The sequence below is a fragment of the Rutidosis leptorrhynchoides genome, chromosome 2 (assembly GCF_046630445.1).
Source record: "Rutidosis leptorrhynchoides isolate AG116_Rl617_1_P2 chromosome 2, CSIRO_AGI_Rlap_v1, whole genome shotgun sequence".
Lineage (NCBI taxonomy): Eukaryota > Viridiplantae > Streptophyta > Magnoliopsida > Asterales > Asteraceae > Rutidosis > Rutidosis leptorrhynchoides.
Genome location: NC_092334.1, coordinates 639,882,992 through 639,893,288, shown reverse-complemented (window position 1 = coordinate 639,893,288; position 10,297 = coordinate 639,882,992). Strand labels below are relative to the sequence as shown.

The 10,297-nt window shown below is 36.3% G+C and overlaps 1 long non-coding RNA gene across 1 annotated transcript; it reads right to left on the bottom strand.

Annotated features, from left to right (window-relative positions):
- Positions 1–847: 847 nt before the first annotated feature.
- On the bottom strand, positions 848–1,802 carry LOC139893708 (uncharacterized). The gene is made up of 3 exons (XR_011774675.1): positions 1,686–1,802; positions 1,566–1,608; positions 848–1,466 (listed from the first exon to the last, which is right to left on the bottom strand). It is a non-coding gene; the product is annotated as an uncharacterized lncRNA (long non-coding RNA).
- Positions 1,803–10,297: the final 8,495 nt, after the last annotated feature.

The following is a 10,297-nucleotide window of genomic DNA, read 5'->3' as shown; positions in this document are numbered from 1 at the left end:
GTCCGAAACGGTTGAAAATGGTGGAATAGACACTTCGCGGCTTAAATTCCACTTACGGGGCAAAATTATAATTTGTTATAAACTTCAGGGACCAAAAATGAAATTCTGAAAATTTCAGGGACCAAATTGTAAAATTTCAGAAATGCTACAGTACCGCTACAGTACTGCTACAGTGACTTGCTACAGTGCCGCCAGCTGCTACAGTGAATTGCTACAGTGATCGTCTTCTCCGGCGAAAATTCCGGCACCGGTCGTCTTCTCCGGCGAAATTTCGGCGAGTTGACCAAACTTTGACCGAGTTTTCTGGGCTCGTTATAACTCCGTTTAAGTCACCGTTTTTTGCGTTGGACTCGGTTCGACGAGACGAATCCAATGGTACACTCAAAATTGGATTTTGAGAAAACTTCAGAAAACTCAAAACTCGACCAACGTCTCTAACCTGGCTCTGATACCACTTGTTAGGAAGAGGGGATCGCCTGGACGTTGGGAGATATAAATTTGAGAGAAAAACAACTCTATTACTCACAAGAATAGATTTACAGAGTATTACAAAACTCTTACAAAAAAACTCTCAAACTCACACACACACTCTCTAGGTTGTGATTACACTTCTCTGAGTGATTTAGGATGATTTACAACTGAGGTTTGCACCTCTATTTATAGTAAAAATTCTATGGCGGTGGAATGGTGTGAACGGAGAAGGTTGGCGGCCGTCATCATCATCAACTTTGCTACCTCCATATGAGTTGTCAAGGTTGCCTACTTTGAATATCTAGAAGGTGGGCTTCTAGATTGTAGGCTGGAAATCTTCAAAAACACCATAAGAAAAACAAATTCATGCCCCTGTATATACTACATATATCATATAGCCACTAAATAATACTCTAATAGCACTTCCACAAACATATGCAACACATAGTAAACCCAAATAGCAATTGAAGTACTTAATTACGGTGTAAAATGATTAAAGCTAGAAGAAAAAAAAATCTACCTTATCTTCGGTCCGTTGATCATCCTCAAAATCGCCTTCATCATATTGAAGACTCGTATGCTTTAACATTTTATAAACTACTTATACCTGCCATTATTTAAAGTTACTTATTACAAACAACAAACCGATATACAAAAATCAACACTCCAAATCTGAGTATGTGTGGTTTGTATGGACCTAACATGAAACATAAAACCATTGCGATGTAGTCAGGGGAGAAAAAACAAAACTCGAATTTTCATTTAGGGATTTCATCAAACACTTGGTATTCATATAAAATATTTGACATTTCATCAAACACTTGTTGTTCAACAAACATATATAAAGCTCATATCATGCAACATAAGATTAACCACCAAAAAGTTCATAAAAGAAAAAATAAAGAATATCAAACAAACCTTTGAGGAGCGTTAGTGAGTTCTCTAGCATCCATTTAAATCCCAAGTCAATTTCCTTCAAGGTGTGATTAGAAATTCTGAAAATCATTATTCAAAAATCAATAATAAGTCCATAGAATATTAACATACAATCAAAGATTTATACAAAAGATTTAATTGAAAATCTAAACACAAACCTGATTTTGTTAACAATCGAAGATTTATTAACGAATTGCAAACCTGATTTACATAAACGAATACAATTTTAACATTCAAAGCTTTATACAAAAGATTTAATAGAAAAAGGAAACACACACCTGATTTTGTTAACGATTGCAAGTGTTTAAAGAGAGAATAATCATATCAGGAAAGAAGAAAAATTTGAGTGATTGCTTCGTTGTTAGATTCGGGATATAAAAAGGATGAATTCGAATTCGAATTTGAAATAGTCTGTAGGATTCATAGTTAAAACTGCAATATATGACTCCGTATTATAGTCCCAAGACAACAACAGGTAACCATTTTAGCAGATTAGGCTCAACTCCCTATATATGTGCTGCTTTATTTTTATTTTTTAAAATAGTTAATTAATTAATTTAATTGTTGGATAATTACATCATAATTATTTCCTCAAAATAGCTATATACTGCCACGTGTCCCAGATTTATATTTTAATGACTGAGTTTAGCTATGTAATGACGTCAGCGAAATTGAGTTTTATAAGAGATTATAGAAGATATAGATATAGATGTTGTTGTTCATGTATACATCAATAGAATGTTGGTGTTTTATTAGTTACCTGATTATGCAGTACTAGTTATGATCAAAAGGGTCGGCTACTTTGATGATTCAACGCCTTGTATCCTTGTTCACCCCTGGCATCATTATACAACAATATCATATCATAGTGAATTAATAAGGATAATAAGTGTACAAAACTCATGCCCATTCATCTATAAATTCGAGTAGCGTACTAAGATTTATACCAATGTAAAATGGATTTATGTAATCATTGATTCATTAATGTAATTATAAACATTTGGTTTAAAAAATTAAACCAACTGAGGTTGGAAATATAAGCCTACATTTGTGATTTTATCGAGAATGGTTAAAAGGTGAAGTCATTGACTTCGATTCGAGTCCTCTGACCACCTCTTTAAAATACAAAAGTCATATGAAATACAATTAATATATAAATTTCTTCAACTGATCAATCCATTTAAAATGCTCAAGTACGATGATACTCGATGAAACCAAAATTAGCACTTAAGTCATATGAAGAACAATTATGAATGGCATACTGATAGAATCATTAGTGCCCATCAAGCATACATAAATCAATATTTAGAATACTCAATATGAAATAAATTTTCATTACTAAAATGACAAATTAATAATATATCCACCACTAATAAAGCTAACAGCTATATGACCTCATTTCTTAAGCAAACAAACCAAAGAATAATATACATGAAAGGTAAATACCCATATCATTCGTTGTTGAGTTCGAGTAGCGGACGCTCCATAATGTAAATTTTTTTTTCTTGCATTTCATTATGGCTGCATTTAACCATATCATAGTCTATGGTATAAACTATCAGTAGGTTCATATATCCAACAAAATGTCTACTGAAAATATCGATAGTTTCATTATCTATTATAATGTAGACTGCTGAATTTAAGCCATTGAAAATATAGAATAGAATACAAAAAAAAAGGATCAGAATTAAGGTATAGCTAAAATATTGCATATCAAAAAAACATGTGGTAGCTACAAAGTCACGGTGCTAATATTAGATTATTTGTGGCAATAAAACTAATTGAAAGATTGATAGTTGTCTTACATCAGTAAGCAGTGTTGAAATTCCTCGGTGTCAGGATTTAAGTATATGTGGGTTGAGGAGATTCCAGATAGTTGTAGCTGCTTGGTGACTTTCTCGCATAAACGTTTTTGGTTAGGTAAGTATACATATTCGTTAACAAAAAGCACATCAATCAACACCTTATATAGTCTACTTGTTTATCACTGAAAGATAGAAAATTAAGAGTAAACTTTATAACATAATTCAGACAATAGTAGCATAGCATTTGTTTCAGTAAATTTACATTACGTTTAACACACATTTGTAAGTAGAACAACATGAAAGTTTTAAGCAAGTATAGCATCGGATTTAATTATAGTAAATAAATATAATACACGTTCAAAATGATCATATCAATCTGAAAAGTTGAAAATTCCACCACCTCAAAACCCGATTTTTAACCTAATACACTGCGTCTAAACTACTAAAAGAAAAAAGGATACCAAAACAATTAAGGTGCAAAAATATTCGTAGATAGACAGGTATGTCATACGTAAAAGGTACCTTTAACTTCTTTCAACTGAGTTCTAATCATCATTATCATCACATCATCATCTCTGATACATCAAACACAATGATAATCTGCGAATTAGGTTTTTGAATCAACATGCTAAGATTTGAAAACATTAAATGGGTCCATATTACCACATCTAACTAAATACATACTAAACATACCATTCTAAATCTAAGTTTTTAACATCAATAATTCACTCAAATTAAGGGTTCATCTATCAGTAGTTTCATATATAAATATAAAACAATTTAAAGCATAATTTAATCTTTGTATCAGATTGTTCATCATCAACAGTACAATCCTCTTTTTAGCATCATCGTCTGTAAAACAACAAAAACCCAAAAAAACACAAATAAAAAACCTTACTTTTAATTAAAAAATTGGGTAAACGAAATCGAAATCTAAGAATAAGTAATACATATAACCTGATTAACTTTTCACCTTCAACTGAGTACTTCAATTGATGATTGTAATGACCCTAGATTTTCCAACGTTTATTTATTAATAATTATTATTATTAATACGAGTGATTAAATAAATGTATGTTATTACATTTACATGTTGCCATGATTGCCCGAACTTGACTTTAATTGCCCGAAACGTCTTTGTGACACCTGGAACTTACACGAATAATATTTTCAAGTATTATTTACATTCATGATTAATTTTATTAATCATTTTAATTAACTATGGTGATTAGTTAGTTACTTGAACTTTAATTGGATTTAATTGTTAATTAATGGAACTTGGGCTTGTTTAAAGTAAATGGACTCATGATATTGGGCTTCCAAGCCCACCCTACCTTTTAAATTGACTTAGTTAGCCCACTCTTTCATGTGTAAGTACCAAATTAAATGTGAACTAGTAGTTAGAATACTTGGAATCTTGTTTGCACACAATCCCCATGAAATCAACTCCATTAACCACCTTTTATGAGCTTTACATACATGAGACTAGTGGATTTTGGCCTCCTCCCTCCCCCACACTTTGGCCGTCGGTTTTGAACATCAAGGAGGAGTTCAAATAATTTTTTTTACTTACTTAATTCACTAGTATTCATCATTCATTTTCACACACATTCTTATTTACATTTTCCTTTCAACTTTTTCCTCTCAACTTTCTCTTCATTCTTGTAAGTTACAAGCTTTCTTTCTCCTTCCTTTTCCTCCTAGAAACCGAATACATACATGCAAATCATCATCATCATTTGTTGTTTGCTACTTGTTCTTGATTATTATTTAGTTACATGTATTTGTAGTTACTTTACTTACTAGTTTCCAAGAACCAAACTTTCTAGTTTGATTCTTCATTTTATCTTGTTATAACAAGAACAACAAGAACATAAACTTACTAGTTTATGATTCTACTTTTAATGTTTCAAAAAAATTTAGAGTTCATGTGTTGCAAATCATACTTGTGAATCATGTTTGTAAACTTTAAAGTTTACATTCTTAAAGATCAAATTTTGGTTTGAATCTTTAAAGTATGAAACCCATGAACTTATTTACTTGTTTATTTAGTTTTACTTGCACTCTAATTTTATAATTTTGGTTGTTGTTGGTCAAGTACTATAAGTTAGTCTTGATCTCATATCTCTTGGAACTAAAGGTTAACTTTGAAAGTTCAAGAACACACAAATAAGTTTTCTTTAAATATAACTTTGTACACTTATGTTAGATCTAGACTTTTGAGTCTTGGATCTTCAAGATCAAACTAAGAACTATGTTCTACAACTTAAGATCTTGATTTCATAAGTTCACTTTCAAGTTTGTAACTTATTATTAGTCTTAAAGTTCATGTATGTGTTAGATCTAAGACTTTGATGTAACTTTGGTTCATCAAAACACTTGCAACACTTAAGTGAGTTGTGCTTCATGTCTTAGACTTACACTTGGGTTATGATGGTCAAACCATGGTAAAGATGATGTAAACACATCAATGAGTTGTACACTTGAAGCTATATGCATCAAGGACGAGAACCATGATGAACATCAAGCACCAAAACCCACCGGAACCCATTTATCTTTCTGTTTCTGTTTACAGCCTACTGTTCTGCTGTTTCTGTAACAGACCAGTAAACCTGGGCTGCTGTAACCTTGATTTACAAATAGATCTTTTCGAGTAGATAACTTTTCACATAGGACTCGACTTAATCCGAGTTACGGTTTAGGATTTATGGCCCTCCGATCGTCACTATGTCCTTTAACGTTGTGCAGAAATTTCTGACCTACTCGCACTTAGACCGTCGCCACGGTCAAACGAAGACGAGTTTGCTTCTGTAAATTTTACCACACTTAAAGGACTCATATATGGAGCCACAGCCACTGGTCTCACCTTATTTCAGTAAGGGTAGAGGCCGTGGTGACTGACCAAATCAGCCTTTGTTTTAAACTACTTTCGTAAACGAAAATTACTTTATGCCTTTTGTTTGATGATGAATGATGATGACCCTTAAGACCTTATTTACATACTTTTAAACCTATTCGGACGATTTACTAACTTAGTACTATTTGACTTAGGTTGAGGACTTTCGGACCGATTACTTGCACACTTTTCCCGACTCGACTTTACGACTACATTATCATTGTGAGTTATAGCATTTCCTTTTTACTTTAACTATTTTGGGAACTGAGAATACATGCCCATTTTACATTTTACATACTAGGCACGAGTACTTAAACTTATATATGTGTGGGTTATACAACGGCATAAACATTCCCTTTAGCTCGGTAACGTTTAGTCATTGGTTTTTGAACCGGTGAACGCTAATCTTAGATATGGATCCATAGGGTTTGACATCCCCACTCGGGCTAGTAGCGCTAGAATTTAACGAGTGTTTAATACTTCGTAGACATACGCACTTGCCAAGTGTACTTTCAGGGGGTATAAACGTTAAGTTAGTTACCAAGTGCCCACGGTTAACATATACTTTATCATACTATTTTGAAACGCTCTTTGTAGCACTGAAATCTCGTGGCCTACCTTACTTACTGTTATACTTAAACTATAGCTCACCAACCTTTGTGTTGACATTTTTAAGCATGTTTTTCTCAGGTGCTTGAGGTTAGCTTCCGCTGTGTACTATTCGTGATGTAGACACCCGCTGCTTAGAGTTGTCATCGCATGAACTACTTTACCTTGCATTCAAACTTTAGTACTTTTGAACTATGACTTGTAACGATCATTGTGGTCACATACACTTATTATTTGCTTCTACTTAGTGAAGTATGCTTTTGGATTGTAAAACATTCGATGTTGGTTTAGACATCACTTTATTTATGAATGCAAACTCTTTTTGAAATCGCATATAGTACTTAACCTTGTAATGATCCTGTTGTTGATGATTCGTACACGATGGTTTTGTACGGGGCATCACATTTGGTATCAGAGCGTTGGTTATAGGGAATTAGGTTGCATTAGTGAGTCTAAGACCGACCCGAGTAGGATTCACTAATAGGACTAATCTACAACTTGCTAGTTTACGTGTTTCCGCTGAACTTACTGCATGTTGCTGCTTACTGTTACTGCTATATGCCGTATGCTACTACATGATTTCACTACTACATGCTATTACTTGCTTTCGATTGCATGCTACCTTCGTACGATTTGCTGTTATTGCCATGCTACTTATTGTTATACATGATTTAAACTGTTGGCATAATACGTGCTTGCTTTATGACTTACTGACATGGAAAATTTATTTTCCTTGTTCAGATGTCGGATGTACCACCTGCTAGCGTTTTGGGTAGTTTAGACTCTTCAGCTACTCCACCTAACACCGTTGCCGATCCACCGATCCCGATACGCACGAGTGACCCCGGTGCTTCATCTTCCGGGACTAGCAGCCAGCCGCCTGCACCAGTGGCTACTATTGACGGACACGCGGACCCTACAGAGATTCCAGCTCCGTCTGCTCCCGGATCCTCGGAGTCACAGCCCCGCATCGGTGGTGTTGCGATCCCCGCGGAGTTCGGGGAAGGGCCATTCCGTAACCATATGCGCATGCCGTGCCGACGCGCTCCAGATGGACGTTTAGTGCCAATTCCGCCATTCAGATACAGACAGATGATGGCCGCTCATGGACGACCAGTTCAGCCACCCGTGTCACCACCACATGATTCTGATGATCCTTCATCCGATGACTCCTCTACAGATGACTCCAGTGACTCCGACGAAGAGAACCTTGATGACGTACCTATACAGGCACCCTCCACCCCGCCGAAGAAGCGATACCGTCCTGATGGCACCGTCATTCCAGGGGTGAATGGAGGTCGTGCTTTCACTGACACTTTTGGTCGGCGTCGTAGGGTTACTGCCCGTAAGCGGCTTGTGCCGTACCCTGCCGACCCACTCATACGTAAGGCACCTCGTTACGTGCTGACTATTTCTGGAGCCGGGACATCTGCACCCCGTTTCGTGCGGTCTGCACCACCCGCACCACCGGCACCACCTGCACCACTCGCGCCACCGGCACCACCAGCACTGCCTGCCCCACCATCTCCCACAGTCGAGGAATTGACAAGGGAGGTGGAGATCCTCCGAGCTCGGGTAGCTGAGCTTGAGGAACAGATGTCTCAGGTTATGGACATCCTTCACCCACCTTCACCGTAGGACTTTTGTATTTAGATTTCGTTATGTAATCTAGTTGTAGTTTATTGTATTACTCATGTATTGTACGAACTTATTCAGATGTATGAAACTTATTATTATTAATGAATGAAACTTTGCGTTATTTAATTCTTGCACGATGTTCTATTTACATTACTGTACGATGATTCTGTGGTATTTGTACCTAGATGCGTTATTTAATAGCATGTGATGTTTTGATTCCATGTTGGTTACTATATACTGTATTATTACTACTTGCATACTGGATTTTAACTTGAGTCAAAAATTTTGTTTAGAACATCATGGCTAACGGTCGATACACACCTACTGCTGCTCAAATTGAAGAGATGATCCAAGAACGTGTAGTCGCAGCCCTAGCAGAAAGAAACCTCCAAACTCCACCGCCACCACCACCGGTTATCCCACCCGTTCGAAATGGGTGTACTTACAAGGAATTCCAGAGCTGCAAACCACATAACTTCAGTGGAACCGAGGGACCGGTTGGTCTCACCAGATGGTTCGAGAAACTTGAATCAGTATTCCGAGTTAGCAACTGTTCGGGGGACAGCAAAACCAAATTTGCTTCATGCACGCTATATGACGGCGCGCTCACATGGTGCAACACAATGGCACAGGCACAAGGCATTGATGAGGCGTATGCTACGCCATGGGAGGAATTTAAGTGTGCTATGATTGATGAGTATTGTCCGAGAACCGAAATCCAAAAGATGGAAATGGAATTCATGCAGTTAAAGGCTGTTGGGAACGACCTTGATGGTTACAACAGGAGATTTTTAGAACTAGCCCTGATGTGTCCGGCAATGGTCACCCCAGAATTCAAGCGAATGGAGAGATACTTCTGGGGACTCCCTAAGAGCATTAAGGGAAATGTTACCTCGTCCAAGCCACCGAATGTTCCCGAAGCAATGCGCATGGCACATACTTTAATGAATCAAATAACCATCGATGAACCGGAGAAAACTAAATCTGAAGCGGGTACTAGTGAGAAGCGCAAATGGGATAATCACAACAGCAACAACAACAGGGGAAGAAACTATGAACAGAACCCGACGAAACGACATGAGGGTTTCAGAGGAAACAACAACGGTGGAAACCCCAACCCCAACAACAACACCAACTCCAACCCAAACTACAAGGGAACCCTACCTCAATGCAAGAGGTGTTACAAACACCACACTGGGTATTGCAATGTTTTCTGCGAGAATTTCCAACGGTCTAGGCATGTTGGAAAAGACTGCAAGGTCACCACTTTGAATGGGAAGCCAAACACCAACGGGCCGAAGAAGTGTTACAAATGCGGGCAGACGGGCCATTTCAGAAATGCATGCCCAAACAAGCGAAAAGATGGCGGACCACCCCGCGCTAGAGCTTTCAATGTTAATGCAAGGGACACACGCGAAAACCCTGATGTCAAAGCTAAGGGGTATAAAATACTATTAAATTTTAGCAGGAAATACTATTAAATACGATACAATTTTACACAAGATATTTATTTATTTATTGAATGGATATACTTAAACCTTGCTACAACACTTATAGGCAGTGTACCTAAACGTACAGTAGTGTAGTTTTTAGTAAGTCCGGTTCGTTCCACAGGGAATCTTTTTCACAAAGCTTAACGCTATATTAGTTTAAATTTATAAAAATACAAATATATATAAGTAATATTATTATTATAAAGGGGGGTTTTTACCGTTTAATGACCGGTTTGTCGATTTTAAAACTTTAGTCGCAGTTAAAACCAAATGTAAAATAATAAATAAATACAAGACTTAATTTAAAGCGTAAAGTAAATAACGATAATGAAATTACGAATAATAAAAGTGCGATAAAATAAACTTGCGATAATTAAAAAGTACGATAATTAAAAGTGCAATTTAATACAATAACAATAAAAATGTGATAATTAGAAGTGCAATTAAAT